Source organism: Neopsephotus bourkii, unplaced genomic scaffold (assembly GCF_033783945.1).
Source record: "Neopsephotus bourkii isolate Nb327-2 ecotype Australia unplaced genomic scaffold, CSIRO-AGI_Nbou_v1 NB_168, whole genome shotgun sequence".
Lineage (NCBI taxonomy): Eukaryota > Metazoa > Chordata > Aves > Psittaciformes > Psittacidae > Neopsephotus > Neopsephotus bourkii.
The window spans coordinates 4,204,665-4,229,715 of NW_026900684.1; the positions used below are offsets into that span (position 1 = coordinate 4,204,665).

General features: G+C 36.0%; 1 protein-coding gene across 1 annotated transcript in view; it reads right to left on the reverse strand.

The window, feature by feature from the left end:
- ASAH1 (N-acylsphingosine amidohydrolase 1) overlaps positions 1-25,051 on the reverse strand; it is a 1,168,835-nt gene that overhangs the window by 1,112,402 nt on the left and 31,382 nt on the right. The window lies entirely within an intron of this gene.

The window sequence follows — 25,051 nt, forward strand, 5'->3', positions numbered from 1 at the left end:
GAACAATCTATCCAAGTTGAATAAAAAAAAATAATGAATACAAATATCCTTTAATGTCTCAGTCTCTGCATTAAAACCCTAGATACTTCTCAGTTGTCACATGTGATGCACCATCTGCAGAAAAGCTTGCCACGATTTCTTTCCCTCTTTTTTGATTTAGAATTCTTCCTGAGCTGCAAAAATGTGATTTGTGGAAATGGGGGCAAAGGATTCCTTTCTTATTTCATATAATTCTCATAGCTTATGCACTGTCTTGAAAACAGATATAGTGTAAGCAGCTGAATAGCATACCAGAGGGCTTTCAGTTCCTGTTAAACTGAATGACATTAGACCTCAGAGTTAATTTTTCCATATTTCCACTAATGTTACATATAGAAGATACAGATGCAATTAAACTGAGGCATGTGATCTACATCATCTGCCATTTCAAGTTTTGTAAATAGTTTTCACTCTGCTGAGGTTTTTTTGCTTGTTTGTTTGTATTTCTCAAAGTCATTTTTAAGTATGAGAGCTCTATTTTTCTGAGAGAAAAAAAAAATAAGAAGAGAAATAATTATTAATGTCCTCGAAGCATACTATTATTTTTATTATTCTCTTTAAATTCAGTGTAAAGTTTTCAGGACACATTATACATACTAAATATATATATATATATATACGCATTGATAATTTCCTACAAATAGGTTAGAGTTAAGAAATAAATTAATATATGGCTAAGAATAATGATACTATAGAAAATACTGAGGAAGCGATAAGCTGAATTGAAGTGCTTCTAGATCAAATGTAGCCTGGATTTTTTTTTACAAACAGTAACTTCAGTATTCAAAGTGTTTTGAGCACTAACACCACAGGCCGTAGTATCCACCTTAAGTTTCTTTATGGCACATCTAGTTTCAGTGATACCTTCACTCCTAAATCTTGAGATTACAATAACAGCTGCAACTGCCTTGCAGGAATGCATGCTCCTCTTTGAATCATTCTGCAGGTTGCTTGGGAAATCACAACAGCAATGCCAGTTTAAGGGGAAGGTTGTGACAAACATTATGTCATGACATGGTGGAACAAGTACTGCAGGCTGTTTACAGCCCAGCACTCTTCCTGGGTTTACACTGGGAACCACTGTAAAACTGCTATTGACCTCAATGAAGGTCATAAATGCTTGTCTGCTAAAGACTAAAGTACAGTGTATTTGTTTAACCGGATGAAATGACTCTCTCAGATTCCTGGGGGCATTGGATGAGACAATATTTACACGTTAAGACGGAAGGCCTGATTCTCCACTGCCTTCCACTTCCAAAACTTGAGTGCAGCTTCTGTTTTGCCAAGTCCTTCACTTCAACCAAGCTTTTGTCCTCTTTAGGTTTTCAGCCTGCTGAATAAACTGGCTCTCTGCCAAGGCTTCTTGGATCACCTCACCTCTGAAGTTCACAGATCAACAGATTCAGTAGGAATATTAGTGAACTTGTTAGGCCCATTTGTTAAAATTCTTTTGAACAGATGTCTATTAATTAATAGCTTATAATACTAAATTAGTGTTGTTTATGTTAATGTGGCTTTAAACTAATTGATCCAGAGTTTCTGTAGGAATACTGCAAGTGAGGATAATGGAAATGAAATTGTTCAAAATATAGGCTAATTTATAAACTCCCTTCTGGGAGTCATATCTTTAGTGGAAATTTAAAGCAAAAGCTGAATTCCAGTTTTGCTCATTATCAAAAAAGTTTCTTTTTATTTCCAAAATAAAACAAAATTAAGTTAGATGCTTACAGACCTATTCATTGATGCTCCCCCTTTTCTAATTTAAAAGCAGATCTGTGTTTGGAATTTATTTACCCAAGTCATTTCCAGTGTAAAAACTCATGTGACATTTCTGAGTCACAACTGCTGGCTGTTTTTTTTCTGGATTCTGTCTCTTTTAATTACCTGGCACACCAACATACAGAATAGAGTTTAGACTGTGAGTCAGTATACTGATACCAGACATTAAGGTCTTAGCTGGCCACATTCTGAATTACACTCCAAAGTTCAAGCAGCGTAATTTGAGAGGGCAAAGTACAAACTTCATTACAGGTTACATTTTATGAACAGCTCTACATATATTTGACTCTTGACTGCTATCAGAACAGCTAGCCTTTATATTGCCTGCAAAACAACCTACTGGCTACTGGAGTTTGGTAAGGTAGTTTTGACCTCCCCTGGCAAAATCCTTTATTATGGCTATTCTCCATCCCTGTTACAGTAGTTGTAATATCCCAAAAGGAAAGGTTTTTCAGGTTTGGAGGAAATAGTAGCAAGTTTGGGAATGGATAAATATTATTTTGGAAGTAAATCAGAACCTGCAATGCAGTACTTCCCTTAAGCAAAGAGGAACACATTCTCTGAGTGTAAAAAGAGTTAACACGTAAGTATATGAAATTCACCTGTTCCACATTTTGTCTTCTAAATCTCTTGCGGTGTATCTAATGAATATAGGCATGAATATTATTTCACTGAAGAACAGAAATTTTACTTTTGGCTTCAACAGGAAGAAGATACACAGATATACAGACAAGCTTCCATGGGGAAAAAGAAAGTCTCAAGATATTTAAAATCTAAGCTAGGATATTTTCTTAACTGAAACTTTCTGTAAGCTATGACTATATGGATTTATCGTAATTAATGGGATGCATGATAGCATATTGATTTGTGGAACAAGGTTCAGTGTGTGACCGCTGTAACACTTAGGCCATATTGTCACATGCATCAGATCCCATAGCTATCCATTTTTAGACCTATGTATATGAATGGAAGATAGCCTTAAACTCATACAGACTGTTGGCAGAGAAAGTCTAGGGACTGAATTAAACCTGTCAGAGCTTAGTGAAGAAACCAGTCTTGGCCATTGGATTAATTATGCTTCTAATGGGCTTGGATCACTTCTACATGCAGTGTAGGGAGACGAGATTCTGTAGAAGGAAAAATGTTTTTAAATGTAACAAATAAGCTTACATAAAATGTCAGTTTCCTCCAAAACCAGCTGACTAATTTCCTTGCCCCACTTCTGCTCATGTAGGTCTTTGACGTCCCTCAGTCAGGTGAGGTTTGGGGGCGGCAGGTGGAGGTAGCTGAAATATGCACTAGCCTACAAGCCACAGTTACATTACCATAATGTAAGCCATAGCTATAATGTCATACCTGGACATTGTTCAAGTAGCATATGCTCCATTCACAAGACTTCCTCCTTCAAGTGTTTTTTAAAAGACTTAGATGGCCTTTTTTTTTTTTCTCAAACTAGCCACTTAAATATCTGCATGGCTTTAAATTTGGTTGTTGACAGCAACTGCTCACAAAAACCCTAGGTAGTAATGTTTTGATAAAAAAAGGTAAGTTGTACTGGTATCACTTAAAAAAGAAAAATTGGCCCCAAATCTTACTGTTAAAAAATAAGTATGGAGCAAAATATTCATCCCGCTTCACTGATTTTTTTCAACATGCTGTTAAAATCTAGATTCACAGAGCATAGGTGAGATTGATAGCAAAAAGGCAATTTATATTGCTCTAATGGAAGGGGCCATGTAAACTGAGGATCACAACTTTGAGAGCTGCACAATTTAGTATAAGTAAAAAAATGTTACCACTTCTTGTACTTTAATGAAAGTGACAAATTATTTTATCAAATTTGCTATAAACAAGAACACAAAAAGGTATCTCCAAGAAACAGTAATTCTGGTTCTTCTCTTTTCTATTTGGCACACAATTTCTCAGGAAAGCAGTTTAATTGAAAGCCTATTAATGTAAGAGTACTGTGGAAAAAGATGCGCACAGTTTCTTTCAAGTTGCATTCAATTCTTCACTTTCATTCTCTCAGATTCCATTACTGAAATCACATAAACAACTCAGTTTTGACTAAATTATTATGTCAAATAAAGATTGGGGGTAATATACAGTTTATACTCACCTGTTTGTTCATTTACCTTTTCATGTCAATATGAAAAAAACCCACTTTATTTCCTTCTCTTCTAAACACCTTTCACTCTATTACACAGAAGTAAAATTACTTACATTTCCCACGACTGCTCTTCAGTAATGAAAATACGTAATGAAGATAAACAAGAACCACTAGTTTTGTCTTTGCCCTATCAGTTCAAGAATTTTTCACTATCAAGGAACATTCCTAGCTACTATATGGATAAAGACACAAAAATACATGATTAAATGCCCTGTGAAGAAGAAAGTACCAGGAAAAATGGTCTTATTAATAAATACTTTGCATAAAACTGAAAAATTGTGGTTATGGAAAGCATATTGCAATCAAGCAGAAATGACAAAAAAGAACTATCAGGGCTTTTGATGGGCTATTTTCCAACATTGCCTTGATTTGTGTCATGATATTAATTCCTTTCTAGCTAAATCCTAGGTAACAAACCATGGCAGTTTTTGGATTTTAGACATATTCTGCTTAATGGAGAATTGCACGTGTCCATGAACAGAGCTGCATGGTCCACCAAAGAATGAGATCAACAAATATGTTTCTGAGATTCACCCGTAACTACTTGTAGAAAGTGTTGAAGAAAAAGCTTGGGTGAAAACCTTCCCCCTCTCCTGGACACACTTAGATCTGGAAAAGCCCACCTCTAATGCAATGCTACTGGTGATGTCGAAGCCCATGCACTAAAACTGCTCTAAAGCCGTCATTAGTTTTAAGGGATTTGATGTCAGTCTCTGAAACTACCACTGCATGCTGACACCCACAACTAAATATGATTGTTTTTTTCTTATCAGAAAAGAATAATATTTAAGTCCAAAAAAAAATAATAAAATTTGAGGCTATGGAACCAGACAGAAATCTCTGTATTGCAAGCCAAAACATCACTGACATTTCAGCTAGAAGCCGTTTCAGAAAACAGAGATAGGATGAGTACACCTATAACATTGCTAAGGAAATCTCAGTTGTGTCACATTGCCTGAATGCTTGCTGTCCTGAACTACTGTTCATAGTCAGAGGTGCGTTGAGAAGGCAGAATTTCACTACCTCTCAGTTAAATCCTATTCTACATGGCATAGGTAAATGCATCTTCATTTAACAGCATCACCATTTCCTACAGAAAAGAGAATCTGGTCTATTTACAAAATCTGAGCAAGACCAAGGAATTAGTCCATGACACATGTGCGTATAAAACCACCACAATGCCACTATTGACACATTTGGACCATTAGATGGTAACAATTCTGAATCTTAATAAAATAGGAGGGTGGGGGGGAGGAGGAGGGGGATAGAAGAGAGAGGGAGAAAGAGACACAAAATGATGATTTTATTATTTTTTTTTCTGTCTTGGTTTCTGTTTTGAATTTGGGTTTGAGTTGGGTTTTTTTGTTTTGTTTTGGGGGTTTTGTTGTTGTTATTCTAATGCATATGTTATTTTGGTATGGAAGACAAACAGAAAGGGAAGAGTGTGTAAAAACAGATGTGGAACTACAAAGCCGCCCCACAGACTCCTTGAGAAGGAAGATGTACAGAAAGAGCAGTCTGTGTGGCCATTAAAGTACAAACTGATTCAGAAAGAGGATATGAAAAAAAGTTACAGTAAGCACATAATTCATCGCAAAAGTTGGGATGTATACAACTACCCCAGAGTAGCAGGGAATTAGTCTTTCTTGCATGATTAAGTACAGCTAGTGTTTGCACATATGAGAAAATCACTTCATGGTTGATCTAGAGCATGCAAAGTTTGTCAGGTAAAATAGTACACCTCTTAGAGAAATCTGATATAGCTGTAGCAAGGGAAGACGAGCTGGTAAGCTAACTTACAGCCTGCCTGTTAGGAGCTACAGCTACACTATTGTGACATTGCTGATATAAGCAAGATCCTCCTTTTATCTGAGAATCTCATTCAATCCTTTAGCACAGAATGATGTGTACTTCTTAACATTGTCCAAGGCAATTCCAATGTTAGCTCATCCTCATTGTTGCAACAGTAGTAGCGTCACTAAATGACAAGGGCAGCTTCCTATCCTACCTGAGTCACTATAACTTTTTTGAAAGATTTCAAAGGGTTATAAACCCTTTTCTGGTGAATTTACAGACTAAACTGCTATAGATCTTTATTCTGTAGTCTTATTTTAACTTTCAGATTTGCAGACAAAAAGAAAAAGCACTGAACGCCCAGTGCTTTTTACCACTTTTGAATGGTTTAGTGTTGTTTTGGTTAGTTACTGTTTCTCATACAGTGCTCCTTCTGCAATTTCACATTCCTTTTTTAATTTTTTTTATAACAGTTTCTAACACAAGATTTTCTTAAGAAGAAACACTTAAAATATACATATTAATTTTATGGTAAGTGGAAATTGTGATTAATGCTTTTGTTTTGACTGTTACTTTATTATCAAGTACTATCTATAATTGCTTTTAATAGAGAGAAAGTTTTTTGTAAAGAAGTCATGCTTTTCACTTCTCTTAACTGTGGTCTCCTCAATCCCCATTATCTTCAGCAGCTTCTATTCACCACAGCCTGTTTCAGTATACAGCCCCAAAGTTTTGATTATTTTCTGGATTTCATACGCCAACATTTCAGACTTAGTTATTAGTGTATAGTGCTGAAAGCCGCTTTCCACTCACTCATACCATCTACTGCTTAGCCATTACACAGTTCCCAACTGTCATTATCATAGAAACACGTGTTCCAAAATGCATTTCATGTTAAATTGTTTCATGACTTCTTTTAAATATGCACACATTCAACACAACTGAAATGCTGAGTGGGGTGGGCCCTACAGATCTGTGGTAGAGGCAAGAGTAAAACATCATGTGTAATTTCGACAGCATTAAGTTGTTTACTGATAATCCAGAAATGAAGTAGCTGAATCAGCATTATCTCCACTGCAAGAGATTTCTGATGTTAATGCTGTTGCCTATCACCATGCGCAGATCACGGACAGAGCAATTACCTATCCTGCCACCTCTTTTAACTGGAAATGCCTACAAAAGTCTATAGAGGCTTTGTATCAAGAATGGCAGCAGCATCTGCTCCTCAGGGAATACTTGTCTTTTCTATTTTCTCTAAATTTTAATGATACATAATAAAAATACAACAAAAATGATTAACTGTGATAGCATCTTTGACTCAGACTGTCTTTGTTTTCCAGGCTAATTATACTATAGAACTTCACTGTCCTACTCAAACTGCTTCAAAGCTTCTCCCGCGGGGCATGCTCCTCATGCATAGTATCAGGTGATATTACTGTCTCCAAATCAGTTGGTACGGTTATTGAAATAGCAGCTTCCTGACTAAAACCTAAAACCATAGCAGTATTCTCATTAATTATAGTAAAAAAATTGGAAGAGATTGCTGTTGCACATCACAGCAGTACACATGGACTAAAACATCAACAAAACAGTTTAGAGTTCTGTAGTAACACACTGGTGCTCATGCACAACTATTTCCAAACAAATGGCTGAACACTTTTCTGCTTTACACAGCAGAATTGTATACTATTTAGGCAGAGCTAAACTTATCCAAATTCCACCCAAGTATCAGAACTGTATGCAGCAAAGAACAAAAGTTAATTTTCACTCACTTATTTCCATATAGCTGTGCTGAAGCTAAGAGTTGAATAGGTCGGACCAGAATCTGGCTTCAGTTTTCCAAGCACATCTGTTCATTTCATGACAGCTATTTCTTTGTGGGTTATGCTAGAACAGAGCCAGATGCTGATCTCTTTCTCAAAGCAAATTATTCTTTGAGTGATTCCACTAATACAATCACATTGCTTTTAGTAAACAACAACCAGCCTACATATGACACTGAGACACCCTAGGAAAATGATCTGTTACATACTGTTTATCTGTTCCTTCCTCTTAGCTATCAAACACCCTGTTAGGTACAGTGTAACCTGGCACCACTTAAGTGCGATTGAACCCTGATGGAAGGAAAGACACAGTTTACCTCTATAGTAGAATAAATCCTTTTATTATGGCTAGATGCTCTTAAGGAAAGTTTTGTCAGCGATTTATAGGAAACCTGGCAGAAATGGACAAATAGAAGATATACTTAATCAATATACACATTTATTTCTCTTCCCTCCACTTCATAGACTCACAGCCACAAAGCCAGTACTACCCACCTGTGCTGGCAACTGCAGGACTTCTGGCTCAGGATGGGACACAGATGCCTTGAACCACTAAGCAACTGTCCCTCATATAGTCCCTCATATATTTTTTACATGCTGAGGGCTCCATGCCTATGCACCTGGTTTGGGTTAAAACGTTTTCATTCAGCTGTTGGTGGCTGAATGAATCCAGTTGGGAAAATTGCTCATTTGAATTCTCCACAGGTTGATTGCTTCTGCATCTAATTCATTACCTGATCACTTCTAATTAGAACAGTTGCAATGGAAGAGCTGTTTTGTTCTGTGCAGTTAACAATTAGTTCCTCCCAGGCAGAACACAGGACCTTTCCTAGTGGGTTGACGTGCAAGAGAATACTGAAAAAAATCAGGTTTGTTTGTACATCAGAAGGAAAATGTTAATGTAAAAAACTTAAAACCCTCAGGTTTTCTGTCACAGGAGGTTTCACAGTAGTCAAAATATTTTAGTTTTATACTACTTTTCTGGTATTGGTAGCACTTTCCATTCCCAGCATTTATTTGCCAAAAATACCTAGTTGATTGTAATGATAATATTCTTCTTTCAATTTTTTTTTCTTTTCCTGATCTTCTTCCATAATCACAGTCAAATTTGCCTACAGACTTATCGGCTTTGGACCCCCAAGATTTCTCAAAAACTGTATTTTTTGGCCTTATGACAAAGCTATAGAAAAAAAACCTACCATCATTTTACGGAAGAAAAACTGTGTGACAAAAAACGCACAGTGTTTGGGGCATTATCACTATTTCCTTAAAGCTATATGTTGCTTGTATGGAGACTTGCTGCTGTCATGCATGGAGACTAATAGCATAGAGGAAAGAATGCTGCTAGTTGAGAAATGACTGTTTGAAAGCATAAACAGAAATATGTACACAAGCAGGAGTAAAGATGAAGCACTAAATAAAATAAACAAATAAAATAACAAGAGTAGTGGGTGTTTGAGTTCCACTCGGTAATAATAACTACATCTAAAGGCTATCAGCTTTGAAATGTGAAAAAAGAAAAGTAATGACTGATCAGTGTTTGCAAGTATTCGATTTGTAATGGCCAGAAGAAATAGCTCTGTTTGATACTAATTAAGGACTTACTATCTCTTTTTCAGCTCTGTGTCCAGTTGTACACCAAAATTGCTCATTTTGAGGTTTTTTTTTTTTTATACCTGTATCCTTGAGCATCACAAGTGAATGTCGCTGTACCTTGATAATTTAGGTATCATTACAATTAGCTGAAGTGTTTGCTTGCATAATTGTAAATCAGCTGTGTAGTTTTGAGCTGCGTGTTACACTTGTAACGGATTTTTAATGTAGTCGAGAGCTGGTGTCTCAGTTCTCTGCTATTCTATTAGCTCTGAAAAAGTCAGACTTACAAGAAACAGTAAAATGTCATTAGGCAGCTTAATTAATCAAATTTACTGAAAGTATCTGAAGCATTATTCATTTAGCAGATGGATTAGGTGAATTAAAATGAATCCATCATTGTAACTTCCAGCTTGCATCTCATGCTTTTCTGTTAGCTTGGTTCAGTTTTGAATGGAAAGATTTGCATTAAACACAAAGATTTGAACTCCAGTCAGGTACAGTGTTTTCTTTAAATCAGCTGTCTTCTGGCTGCCTGTGAGCAAGAGGATTCTCTTTTTTTCTGAGTTTGCTACCATAAGACTACTTTTCCTATTTTTCATTCATCCTTGTAAATTTAATCTGAAGTCAAAACCCCCACATATTGGACCTCTTTCCATCCCCTTTTTTACTCTGTATGATTCAGCATGATTTAAAATTGAACTTCCAACTTTTAAATCCACAGATGTCCATTGAAGTTAATGGAGCAACATCACCTTTCATCAGCAGATTGCATGGTCCTCTGGAAATAGGAAAGTTGATTCTCAGCATTTGTGTCCTGCGTGATATGCCCAGTCTGTCTCATGTGGCATCATGTCTCCAAAATTAGCTCAGGGGTGCCCAGGATCAGTTCTCAGCCTTGCCTCAAAAGTAAGCCAACCCTTGAGAGAAGGATCAGCCACATTCACCTTGCTACCAAATAGTAAACCTAATTCTCAGATGTCAGCAGCAAATCTTCCTTGCCAAGGGCAGGTGTATAACCTAAAGGTATATATAATATATGAGTGCATATAATATATGTGAGTTTGTTGCTGAAATCACAGAATGAATGTGAGTAGATTCATCTATTTGTTTGAGCTGCTGGGACTTTCACCTTCTGGTTCTGCACCCAATGCACCAAGAGTGTTAGAAGCTGTCTCAAATACAAGAAAAAGTGAGAGGTGAAGCTTGGTTTAAGCACTGGCATCAAAAAGCTCCCACAAAGAGGCCTGACCACAGCAGAAAGCAATCTACATTTGGGCAATGGTGCTGCACAATGCTAGGGCCTCAGGGTGAGACTGTCATTTGTTCAAGCATATTGCATTTCCCTCACCATTGCAGAATAACTGCCAAGTTTTGAGAGAAGAGCAGGCAGGTGATTACATGTGTAGGTAATTATACAACTAATGTACTCAATCTTATGTCTGCTCATGATGAGTTTAGCACAGTAGCTAGGTAGTGTACACTGCATATCATCTCTGGCTCTACTTTCCTCAAAAGAAAAGTATTCTCCATAAAATCTACTAGCTGGCAGATCCTTTTGGTTCTTATTAGCTGGTTTGTGAACCAATCAAACAAGACACAGAGCTAGGCTAGCCATCAGCATACTGCAGAATAATCATATTCTTTTGCAGGAAACTTCTACTTACATTGAGGTATGAAGTTTTCTTTCTTTTAAATTCAAGTTCTTGAACTAAAAGAAACAAGAATTAGCAGCAAGAAAAACACCTGTATGTTTTTAGCATATTTCTATTCCATGTAATCATACTACACAATATACTTTTACCTGATACGAGAGAAAAGTATCAGAATTATTTTTTGCTTCTTACCTTTCTATTTTCAATATCACTCCTTTAACTTGAATTTTTTGTTTCTTTTTTTAATGGATGAGGACAAAAACTGCTGCATGGTAATTAATGGAGGATATTCTCCAACCTGGGGAATCCTATCTTTATGGTGTCTCTTTTTTCTTATCAAATTTCAGGGACTTTACCCTCCTGAAGCCTTGCACAGAGAATTTAAAATATTAATTTCTTCCCCCTCTTCCCTCAAATACACATAGAACTAGTTGTACTTGTCCCTGCTATAAACCCAGAAAGAGGATTTCTGCTAGGGCTGGGAGTCCTAGACAATTCTGCTAAAAGTTTTCTGGCTCTGTTTTCCCTTTTATAAATCAAATAAATTAGTGGCTTCACACTATTTCTTCCTGTATCTGCTTCATCTTTTCAGAATTTCCCATTTAGAGTTCTTGATTTCTAAATAATGAAGCAATAAATTTAGGTTTCACAAAAAGTTGTTTCTTCAGAACGAAAATAAGTTCTCCTTTTCTTTAATTCAGAATAACCTGTGGGTGGCCTTGGATTCTCTCCAAGATCTACTGAAGATGAGATAAAACAGCCTGACCACTGCAAGAGGAAGGAAGTGGGTGAGAGGAACAATAAAAATCTGGATTTTCAAATATAATTGCATCAGACAAATTAGAGCTAAACTTTGCCACTGACCTCCTTAGATTCTGCAGCCCAAGACAGGAGATGTTCCCAGTTCAGTATTTCTCTAAGTCCTCATAAAATAAAACCTTGAAAATAATAAAGCATTTCTCCTTCTATTCAGCATTTTTTTATTTTCTTCATACAAGTAGCCAGAATTATTTAACATTATTTGCTGTAATTTTCCTTCCAGTATGGAACAAGGCTGCTTTTGACTCTGCAAACATTTGATATCTCACATTTAGATATTACAAAATCAAAGTCAGATGTAGCTTAAGTTCAGCTCTCTTTTTATCTACCCCTTCCACTTTCCATAGTGTGCCCAAAGTCAATGGATGAGAAAAATGCCGAGGTAAATACCTCTCACTTTGATCCATGTGTATTTTTTATGTCCTTAGAGACAATGTTTTTAAAATTAAAAATGATTTTTTTTTCTACGCAGGCAGGATAATAAAAACAAGACCCTAAACATCTAAACACCACATCATCTTCTGCTAAAAAATAAGTGAAATTTGGCATCATTGATGCCAACAGAAAAGTTACTATTCATTTTAATAAAGCCAGGATTTCTTCCAAAGGTAAAAACATTGGGTATGTGTTTTTCTTTTCATGATTCACAAAGTACACTCCAGAACCACATATTGCTACTGCTTCCCAAAATTTCAAACCTAATACAATTGGAGTGCAGTTATGTTCAAACAACCTCATAAAGTTTCGATGCCACAAAAAAGGGATCTGTTCGCTCAGAAGGTCATACTCTGCATTTTGAGTAATCTCTGAAGCAAAATTCCAAATTATGGGACAACTTCTATAATGGGAGCACTTATAATTTTAAGTCACCCAGATTGTATCACACAATTTACTCTTTCTATGCTCATCACACCCTTCTGTTGAGAGGCTGGTAGAGTTCATATGGTCACCAAACTCCTTACAAGCCTACAACCACACAGCTACTTTTCTCAGAGCAAGATCCTGCATGCCATTCTGAGAGAGGCTTTTAACATTTATTAACTCCTATCACACCAAGTTGGATGCCTGATCTGACTTGTCAAGAGATAAAATGGGCACTGGGGAAAAGGATGTATGGGGAGAAAAAGAATACTAAGACTTAAAAGCTAAATGAAACTTCATAGAAAACACAACCCCAGAAAGAGCTGGGAATGTGAATTAGTTCAGAGTTCTTTACAATGCAGTTAGTACAAGTGTGATGAAAAGAATAAGACTGCACTTCTTATTGCTGAATATGCTGTAATAATTTGTTACTTAGCACTGGACTCCCAAATCCTGCACAAATGGTGGGCTCACAGGCAAACCGAAGCCTTTGAGGAATGCTTAAAGAAGTCTGACTTAGACAAAATATGTTTAAAATCTCATGTGGGCAGACCTCTCCCCACTGAACATCTTTAGAAGCCTAGGCATAAATTATTCCAACAAAAGTCAGCTGTTGGAGACCATAGGGGATTTTCTTTTTTTGCAGTATGTTTATAAAATATTGAGTGTCACTTAGTGTAACTGTGTGATCTTGGTTGCTTAACTGACTTCAAGGGATTAACTTCTGTTCAAAGATACAGCCTGGAATTTAGGAAAAGGCAGTCAATGGACTAATGCAAGGCTTGCCACCAGGTCTAAGCTGGAAGGGTGAAATATCTGGGCTCAGTGACATTTCAATAGATTTACCTGTGGAGTTCTGTAGATAAATCAGTCTTATGACTGATGGTCTGGTGGTCTGTGGATACCCTGTGGTCTGGTAGCCAGCATGTGAGAAAGGAACTTAATCTCTTGAATAGGCTGACTAGAGGAACATAAGGCAATGGTATATCTAAGAGTTCTAAAATAAAGGGTCTTTTACCCTGTGGGTGTTTGGACAGGAAAATAAAGGGGTAATCAATGTGTAGATGAGAATCTCTGCTTCTGTGATGTAGGAGAGAAATGGTATACCAGGCACAAAAGACTCCTAGAGGACTTTGACTCACTCCCTGAAAGCTGACCAATTTCCTGACAGACAAAACCATACAGAATATGTTTATTATTTTTGCTACATCTACTTTCTGTGCTATTTAAAATGAAGGGTAATCATGGTTAAAGTCTCTTAGAAAATATGGGTGTCTTCTCTCAACTAACAGAAGCCTTGGAGAGTGCACTGTAAATCTAGCACACCTAAACACTCATGAAAGCCCAGGTATCGTCAGTAGTCTTGGGAATAAGGTGAGAAGTGAAATGTTGCAGAGAGCCAATGTCCTCAGAGTTTCTGGCTGCTCAAGAGCATGTGGGTATAACACTTAAGGACCTCATGAGCACCTAACCAGTGCTGTGGCACGACTAAAAATGTCTTTGTTGTTTTATTAGCTACCCGTATCTTTAATCTAACTGTTCCCATAGGGGCAACTGCCCCTATGAAATGCATTTGTCTGGGTTTGCAAGTTGGATGTTAAAATACTAAAAAATCCAAAAGAACCATTCATTCACAGCACTTTTACCTACTTTGATTTTGTAGGCATGTAGGGAATTCTTATAAGCAAAATTTTCCTGTGAGTCACAGATTGTAAAGAAATGGATTTAGCTGAGATAGGTCACAAAGGACCTTCATTGTTTGTGAAGTTCAGATGTAAGTTTTTATACATATGCAGTATTTCTTAAAGCTTTATAAACATCCAAACTGTATTTTATCATGCTGAGATGGTGGCATTATTCAAATACACTGCCCTTGTTGAGATGTTACTAACTAGCATACTGGTAATAGAGCTCAGTAAGGGTTGTTTGTAATAGGATTTTACTTTTTCTATTGCTCTTTTAACATAGTGTTATAGAACATAGCTATACTATACATCCAATATAGTGCATAATACTGTTGTACTGAATTCTTACAAAGAATAATGCATTTCATCTTCATGGCATACGTCAGACACATGATACAGTGCAGCACATAACTGACATATATATCTACGCTTTCACATAACTCCATTATTAACTAAAAATCCCATATTTAGGGAAAGGATTATGGATTTAGTAAAAAAGTTATCAGAAATCTATTGGATTTTACCTTTAAATTAAGTCACTTTTTTATTTATTTTGGTCTTCATAACTGTGGTCAGGTTTTATTATGTGCAAGTCAGAAGGCAGTTAGATAAATACTGAAATGGTACACTTTGTACTCGTTCACTGCAACTACACAAAAATGTTATCAGGCAATTAATTTTTTCATTAAGTAGGCCCTAAATATTCTTCAATTTTCCACTATCAAGATATATTCCTTAGCAAGAGAAATTAATTTCTTATTGGTTGTGGAAAAGCAAGCTTGACTTTTCTTTAACATTTTATTTTCCATAATAAAAAATCACTTTGACCCTGTTAGAGAAACGAGGACCATCTACCTAGTGTTTGTCGCATGACAGTAAACACACATGTGAACTGAATCCAAAGGTAGTTAGTGACTGAAAGAGGAATCTGGTACCTTACTGTATACTTGCCTTGTACCTAAGTCTCTGAAAGTTTCCTGCATCTGTACATGTAAACAGACATGCATACTCCCATGGAGGCAGATGCACACACACAAATCCCCAGCATATGTGTACATATCTAAACTCTGTTGAGCTACTACTAGGTCACCTCACAATTGTCATTAATCCTAAAGGTAAACTCCAAGCTTTACTTGGAAGCAAGGTGTGCTTTTATGCACCTTAGCGTACCAGAGAAGGATGTTAAGGCACGAAGGAATTATGATGTGCTACAAGAGTTGCCCCTTGTGTTGGCACTGGGACACAAACCGTGTTCCTGAGCTCCCACAGCACAATGCATTTGTCCAACAGATGCATTTGTCTTTTACCATAACACCCACTACTCTCTGGAAAGGCTATGGAAAGGATGAGTTGCCAGGAAGATAAGGCCTATTCAGACCTCTCCTACAGGGACCACATCCAGTTTCAGTGGAAATAAGTAGTTTTCCAAAATAGTTGGCTCTGTACCAAGCTAATGGCAAAATACCAGAACTTTAATTCTGTTCTGACCTTTCTGTAGTACCCTTCACAACTGGCTGTCTGCTTCTTAGGAAAGGGTGCTATGCATTTATATAGCAGATGTCAAAGGCAGTATTAACATGAATAAAATATGCATTGTTAGAAAGATGATGAAAGTAAAACTGAGTAAGAGAAAAGATCTCTTAAGGGTCACCTCTTCCTCCAATCCAAGATGGAGGCCTTTCTAAGAGCACTGAATTTTAATTTTGTCCTTTGAGAATGTTTGGCTATCCCAGATAAAATAGTTTGTAAATCAATTAAATATACAATTGGGAGAAAAAGTACCAACCAAACAAGCAAAGCACCCACAAAAATCCTGCACTTTTTACATTGTTAGTCATTAATCTTGATTATTTCCTAAGATACATGCATTTTGCCCTGGCTCTGCAATATAATTAAACTCAGATGGCCAGTCTTCTATACCTAGAGAAGTCCAGTGAGTTTAAAAGAGCCATCAGCCACTCAATCATTACTCTTTTCTTCCTGCTTTCTCTGTTAGCACTGCACCATAGATATTGATTACATTAATGAAGTAAAAAGATGTTATCACTATAAAAGAAGTGATTAAAATGCTAGCACTCATATTTACTCATACATCTGTCTGTACAGATCAGTGAACATCCTCTTTTTTTTTTTTTTTTTTTTTAACAGGAGATAGTCTCTTTTATAACATAGTTTCTCCTTTATAGAAACATTATACCGTATCTTGTTTGTTCTGTGTTAATTTGTATTTCAGAAGCTTTCTTTTTGTAAGCTATTTTTGCACAAGGAAGAACAGAGTTCAGGTCTGCTCTGTATTTGAGAGAAAATTCACACAGGGGCCACAGAAAAGCTTCTGTTTGTACTGAATCCAATGCATTGGTCAGAATACATACTTCAGGGTTGGGTTTTTTCCCCATATTTCTTTCTAAACACATACCTTAAAGTCATCATGACTCTTAATTGGATTAAACATAACGAGACATATAATTACTTTCTTTGCATCTGTTCATACATACACATTTCCTCATCAGTAGAGATTCCATTACTTGGCCTTTAAATGTGGAAGTTTTTTAATTAGAAATGAAATGCTCTTTTTACTTCACTTACTTTTAGTTGCTTTTTCTCACATACCAATGTGTCTGTAGTTTTTCATATCCATGTCCTTTCCTTTGATTTTTGAGGCCTGCGGTTTTCTGTGGTGGTTTCTAAGATAAATATTCCCTCAGGAAAACATCATAAACATTGAAGCATGGTACAGAAAATGTCAAAAACTACAGGCATTTCTCTGTGTCTGAAATGATCTGTTGGGTCTCCTGCTTATAATAAATAAGAAAAGCACATGCTCCATTCCTGCACTCAGTGTGAAATAGGGCAGATCCCAGAGCACATTTTCTTTATATTTAACCAAACCCTGACATTTTAAAAGAGACAATTCCTTAAAGGTTTTATGTACTAGACGTGAGGTCCTTTCTATTCTCCTCCACTGAAAACGGTTTTAACTTCCCTTGAAACACCAGACTTCAGTAGGCAACTTTCAATGAAAGTTGCGCATTTTATTGCTCTCGCATTTGTTTTTGTACAATCACATTAAAAGCTGAAAGCAGCATGAAAATCGATAGCATCCAGGACTTCTGTGCCAGTTTTGAGAGCATTCTATCTCAAGACAGAAGACATGTTAAAAGGCAACAGATGCCCTCTTTAACTTTATTCTTTCAGTGTTCCTCACAGTGTCCTCCATTGGGGAGGAAATTGATTTTGTAGTTTGGTAGCTATTCTGAAATTTAAAAGATAATACTAGCCCAGAACAAATGAAGAATGACAATATTTTATATTGAAAATAAAAAAAAAATCTGTGGCACAAGCAATCCTTTCTTTTAATCTAACCCCATATTTAAATATCCTTTTGGTATTTAAATATAGGTCTAGATTAAAATTTAATTAGTTAACAGAAAAACTACTGAAATGAAACTTCCAAATATATCAATTTTAAAATGCCAAAACTTTTAGTATATAAAATAAAAGTTACGCTTACATCATGTGCCTTTGGGCTGCCAAATATGTAATTTATGTGGACTTTTCTTTTGGTCCAGCTTGTGTGATCTAACATATGCAACAAAGGCACTGTGGCCTATTAAGATATTTCAGTTTCCCAGATGCTTTCTTGCAAATTGAAATAGTTGCAATATCACATCTCAGTACATTTCTCAATCTCAAATCTTAGTTGAAAGTGTAACTAAAGGATGTATCACACTAAAGCACTTAGGTGCTAATCACTGCAAGGCACTTACTCAGAAATGGTGCAAAGATTTCTGAAAAGGAAGAACAAAGCTGAATTTTATTGCCACAGTACCAAGGGCTCGCTACCATTGAGTCATTTCTGTGTTGGAAGATGAGAAGGGAGAAGCAGCAACTGAGAGAAGAAAATAGTAAAAAATAGTAAAGAGCTCAGCTACCCACTGCAGCAGCTGATGTTTGTGATTCCTTCTAGAAGCAATGGTTTCTGCCATCACCTCCTAAGTGCCCAAAGCAGGGCACCATGCCACACCATTGCCTGTCTCAGAAGCAGCACCAGCAGCCAGACAGTCCTTCCAGGACACTGCTGTAGACTACAGTCATTTTATTGCTGCCAGAGCTCTCTCTTCACAGGAAACCACACATTTTGTTTTTAGAGTTGGCTCAGTGTTCATTTCTACTCCCTTTGCTTAGGAAGTGGGAATGTGTCACCAAGGGGTAGGTAGACAGAAAAAAATAATTTCTTAAAATAAAGCAGCTGTTTGCTTCCAAGCACCTTATAAACTCAATGCTATTTGTAATTTCATGACAAATGATGCCTGCCTGTGCAGCCCATGCCTGCTGAAGCTGATGGCTCAGTTGCAAGGATTTCAGTTCTCCATTCCCCAGCAAATGTCTTTGGCTCAACATTTCCACCTTCACTTTTCAGTGTGCACTTATTTTTGTTCCCACCTGTGATGGAACTAGATTTCATTGCACAGGGTGATGGCTTCCATTAAGTGGAAATATTTCTCAACTTGATTAATTATCTGTTCACTCACAGGCCTTTTCCCAATGGCCTCCAATCTGCAAGATCATGAACAACTTTGTCTTGCAATGCTAAGTATACTACATCTAAGCAGACAATCTTCTTTCCCTGGCAATATCAGACTCAGATGCCTGCTTTCCTGGCACAGTTCCTTAATTGTGACATAGTAGTACCCACTCACACTAATGATGTATGTCACACTAATGATGTATGTCAGACACATGAAGCTGCAAGCTTCAGGGCATTTATTGCAGCAATTCTGAAATATTTTGTCTTGCCAACCTCTTAGAATTATTGTGACAATGCATTTATGTAAAGAGTAAAGCTCATCTTTGGTCTTTACCACTTTATTACTAACCCTTATTTCTGTTTTCTTCCTGCTGTAGATACTGCATTGACTCAGCAGAGATTGTTACATTTCATGATGTATAAGTTTGTATGTTCAGACCTATTGATATCCACATTGCTGTGATCCATATGAGTTGTGACCCTTAGTATATCATAATGATGATGTACTCTGTTTTTCCAAAGATAGAATAAAGGGGCCAAGTACATAATCTAAATATAGAGTCCCTAGTCAGGAAGGAAATGTACATTTCCATCTGATTACACCCTCTGACCCAACCGTGACTGCCAATATATCCATTCTTATAAATATTTTCTATTTCTAGTGGTGTTGAACACTTGGAGGTATCAATAATAATAAAGTTATGTGTTGGGCACAGGTCCATAGGAAGCACTTAGAGGTGTGTAGGCAGTTGAAACTGATTCCTGTTGTCTACCAGAAAAACAGCGTCTTTTATTAAGAAGTGTGTCTTCTGAAACATTTAATTGATATGCTGTTACGGTGGATCTGGGAACAGCAGTTTGATTGCCTTGGGCAGCCATCCTCTCCGCTAGGACATGTTCCCATTTGCTGTAATGCACTATTATTATGAATTCCCATGCCTCATCACCCTTTCTCATCAAAAAAAAGGCACACTTCTATCCAAGGTTATGTGGTCAACTTGAATCCAGGGATATGTGTACTAAAAAGCTTCCACTGTAATGTTTTTCTACTAAACATTTTAAAGAAGTTTAAGCATTGTCACCTCAGCATGGATGAATATTTGACATGATATTCTGAAGAAATATACAGATTGAAGTTAATCAGAACTGTGAACATTCAGTAGATTTGAAAAGCTACAATTTTAAGAAAAACATATGACTTACCATTTAACCACATCTCCAGTGTAATACACACTGAAATAACTAAAAACATCTTCAGCAGCCTAACCTCTAATTGTTGGCTGTGAATGTGCATATAGACATGCAGAAGCATATATGGATGCATGAATACTTCAGTTTTAACAAATACTTATCAATCCAAATAAGTTTGTTTCACTGTTTATCACTGATGATGTTGAGACTATTTTCCCATACATGTTTGGATTGGATTTACTGAAAGAAGGCGGACAGGACATACTATGATAATGTTAGATCTTCCCTTCATATTTGCATCTTAAGAGCTTCACAAAGAAATATATTAAATCCAACTAAGGCTGAAGTGAATCCTCAAAAAGAAAACTTAAAAGAGAGAACTGTCAGAAATCTCAAAGGCTAATTGCTGTGCAAATTCCACACAAGACATAAAATGAAATACAGTAAGATAAATCAATGAGTCATCCTGTAAAATTATGTATTAGTACATTTTCTGTGGCAAAGGAATCCCTCAGAAAATTTTTGGGATTATTTTAAGCAATGTTTAACACTGAGCATAAATGTAAGTTTTTGTTTATGAGTCTTTAAGATACATGGAGATCTATAGGTATCTGATAAAGTTGGGAGGAAGAATATATAGACACACTATTAAAGTGTGTAAACTGTCCAAAAGATATTTACTGTTGGAATTTGCAGATTTGCATTTCACTTCCAATCTTCTTCAGCTTTTTAGTGTACATTATCTAGCATTTCATATTCTTATGTAAAGTGTTTGTTAGGAAAGTATACATACTTGCCTATACTGATAGCTTGGTTTGGGTCTAGTGTCCAAGAAAAGAACACAGGCATTTACAAGTTCAAAAACTTAACTTTTTGTGGCATTTTGTTATTCTTCAATGAGAAACAAACTTTACATGAATTCTCCCCTGATCCCCTCTGGACATCTAGTAAAATCAACATCACTTCTTTTAGCTGTTTCTGTAACGTTCCTTCTTCGATTTTCCATGCAAACTCACTGTGGGCTCTTTAAGACTGAGGGAGATGAGCAAACTGTCTACAAGTTTGGCTCAAGTTTTGAATTAATGTAAGAGAAGAAAAGCTGTGTGAGCGGGATCATAAGAAGAGATAAAACTAAGGCAAATTTGTGAAGATTAACACATCTTTGCTTCCTAGGACCCTGCTAGCCATATTTATAACACTGTATTCCCAGATATTCTCAGAAAGTTAACATAGAAAATGTACTTCAAGAACACACCCAGAAGTTATTTCTTTTCCATTTATCAGTATAAATGATTTTTGCATCCCAGATGAATTCCTCCTAATTCCATTACCTTTGTCTTCTGCAGGTTTAAACTTACCTCATTCTGTATGCATAGTTTTTTACATTCATAATTCCTTTTTAAAAACCACCTTATTCTCCAAGGCTTGTCACAACATTTTGAAAAATAAAGAAGCACAGAAGACTAAAATAAATATTTGCTTTTGAATATGGTATGAGTCTAAAATTCTAGTCCCTGAAGGATGATAACCTGGTGAATGGGAAATCTGTTCTAAAAAGATATGTTTACTTTATAATTAGTATATATATATGAGGAACGTGTAATGAGTAACTGTATCAAAAAATGAAAAAAACTAATGGCTAGTACTTATTTACTTTCATGCATGAAAATCAATGGATAGGCAAAGGAAGGGATTCAGAGATAAAAAACCTGGCATCTTTAGATTACTTTTTTTTTTTTTTTTAAATCTTCAGAATCTAAAACTTTACTAAGGGATGACCAGCTTGTCAATTATACACGGTAAATTAATGTATTTAGTTGGTTTATGGGTTTACCTATATCAGAGATGTCATTTTTTTGGCAGTAACATAAAAACATCAAAATTCAAATAACCATTTATTATCCAAGGATTTGGGATAATGGAGGAAAGCTTGAAAACCTGCTGTTTCTAGCTTTAAAATAGATTTCAGGCTGTGAATTCTTTCAAACCTAACAATCCAATATTGATTTGTTTATGGTTTAATTAATAGATTTTGGCTTATAGTTAATATAATTAATATTAGACAGCAATATATAGTCATCTCCCTGCTTCTAACAAGGTTAAGTCTCTGCAACATGAAATGTCAAAGTCTTTTCTTAAACTGAGCTCCAGAGTTTGGTCTTCAATTACATGAAATCAAAATCAGGGCCTCAAGATTTTTTGTGTTCCCATTAAACTGAAGGATAATACTGAATTGGGAGCAGAGTCAGAACACAAGGCATCTTTCCCTCTGCTTGAGAACTTGCTTTCTCATTAGGTGTGCCTGACATCCTCAAAATAATGGCCTTGTAACTGCTGTGCAAAGGTGCAGTCCTTTCACAGCAGAACCATAGTGGGGGAAGTTCATAGGTCAAAGTCCTTGACTTCATGTACTATTCATCAAGGATGAATACTGCAAATACTTACCCTGGAGGGTGGAGGAAAATGGAAAGTTTGTGTGTATTTTAAACAGCCCAAGAGGTGAGCAATAAAACCTAATAGAGGTTAGCTGTTCTGTACCTGAATTTAACTGTAATTAGCTGGAAATTTTTCACTGTCTTGATCAGTATCATCACTGGGTCCTGTAGTTTCTAAATAAACTTGATGTAAAATACTTTCTAATCTCTTTCTGTTAGTAGGATGATACAAATATCCAATCTGAACATTTCACCTGAGTCATTTCATTCAGCCCTGCTACTGCACTAAAAATAAGGGATTATTTATCTATGTCATCAGTCTAAAACTTGATTTGCCATAGGTCAAAAACAGTGTTTAAAGGTGAAAGAGTACTATGTCATACAAATACACTTGACATTTTTAGACTCACACACCTATGGAAACTAGGTATTCTGGATTCTTGTAAGAGTTTTATGTATTTAAGCTTGAATCATAGAATATTTTCTTGATAATTGAAGTGCTCATGTGTAAAGAAGATTCTCAGTATTTAAAAGAAAAAAAAAAAAAGTACATGTAAATGTGCCCACTGAAAGAATTATTCCTCATAATACATGTTCTTCTAATTGAAGAACAGCAGACCCTAAAGTAAAAGCCCCTCTATCACTGACTCCTTGCAAAATGGCTGCTCTGGACATAAACCTGATGCCCTAATCTAGCTTCCATTAGTAAGATCATTAGCAGATTTTGTAAACACTAGATGTAAGCCTATTTATGAGGTTCATTGCCGTCGTATTGCTAAAAGAAAGAAACAAAAAACCCCACCAAAACCCAACACAAAACAAAAAACCCCACCACCAACAACAGCAAAAAAGATTTTATCTTTGTATTCCACCAGTTAACAATGTTTTTTTTCAGTCTATGAAACTTCCGTTCAAAAGAAAATGCGAGTACTGCAAAAGCTTTTGTTAAGTTAGGCAATAACTCCCTTTTTACACTGTTACTTAAAGCCAGGACCAAAATGCTTGTGGTCTCTACAATTGCTTTCAACACATTTGTATTTGTTTAACACATAGCAAAATGGGGTGAGAACATAAACAACCATATCTAAATTAGCATCGTGAGCTTACTGGTTTGTATATTTTGCAAATTTGTTTGAATTTGTTGCTTTGAACTAGAATGACGTGATTTATACTGAAGAAAATATTCTTTGTGAAGCGATTCCAATATAGGAATATTCTCACTCTTGTCTTAGATACATTACAGTCATCTGTACCTTTTCTTTTCCAGCTGATCTATAAGCTGGAGGGGACTATATTTATGAAAAGCTAAAAGAAACATCCCTACATCTTCCATAGATCACAAAGTTCACATTGAATGCATATTAAATGATTAATTTCTTGCACTAGAAAATATCACAGCTTCCTTATCATCCTGTTCCACCTTCTCCATTCACATTTCTTCTCCCACTGAGACATCTCTACAAGGTTAAAGAGACAGTGTCAAAAAGAACTAATCGGTAGCCAATCCTCTACTAAATAGTTACAAAACAGTCAGTCTTATCCCCAGTTAATTCTGAAACATGGGCAGGTGGTTAGTCCTGTAAAGGCCCTGATCTGCAGCTAGTGCAAATCAGTGTCACTTCACATGAATACAATTAGGCCAACTTCGCACCATCTAAGAATATGCTTTAGGATTTAGTTTAGCTAATGTCAGAGCCAACAAAAAGCAATCCTTGCTTCTTAAACCTGAGGTCAACTTAGGCAAGCAGTAAGTTATTTCTTGCTTTTGTTTGTTTATAATTCAGAGTGTTGTTGTTTTATCTGTTGTTTTTTTTTTTTTTTAAGAAAGGAAAGATAAGTATATTAAGGTGTATCTTAGAAAACTTAAAACATTTTATGGGCCTGTGTAGACAACTGATGCTATCTTCAAAGGCAATAATAACAAAATGTACTCTGTAAATTGTATTTTATCCTCATAGTTTAATGCTTTTAGCTTTTTTATAGCTGCAGGGATTCATAATGCAGGTATATGAAAGTTAGACTTTCTCCACATTTTACAAACCTTTTATTATGCATGCTATAGGCAAGCTAGAAAAGATAGGTATTCTAGTGATTAGGAAGGGATACATTATTGCTACATTATAATGCACAAACAGGTTTTATGTTCTTCTGCATAATATTAGAAGCCCAAATTTATTGAGTCACAGCATCTTATCATCACTCAGCTTTTAAATTAAGGCAGCAATCACTGATTTATATCTGGCATAAAGAAGTTCCCTTGTCACATTACTTACTGATACATGGGGTATAATTCTGATAGTATGAGAGTATGCAGTAGGGTCATTAAGAATTATTTGCATGCATGTAAAAAAAAAAAAAGACAAAATATATACATTTTTACTGTCAACCTGTTCCAAGTGATATCATCTTATTATCTACAACTATCTGCTAAAAAAAAAAACATTCAACAAATCTGCTTGCACATTTTTTCACGTTATAAGGGTTAAAAATAAAATGTAAATGCAATATGCCTAAAAGTTAGAAATATATCTGAAATATAGGGATGCAATTATATCTTGCATTGTTAAATATCACAGGGTAAAGAAGGTTATGTTAGAGACTACTTTGATAGGCAAAAATTCATTCAGTTGTTTAGCTAGTAATAACTAGACACATTACTCTATTTTCTAAGATTAGTGA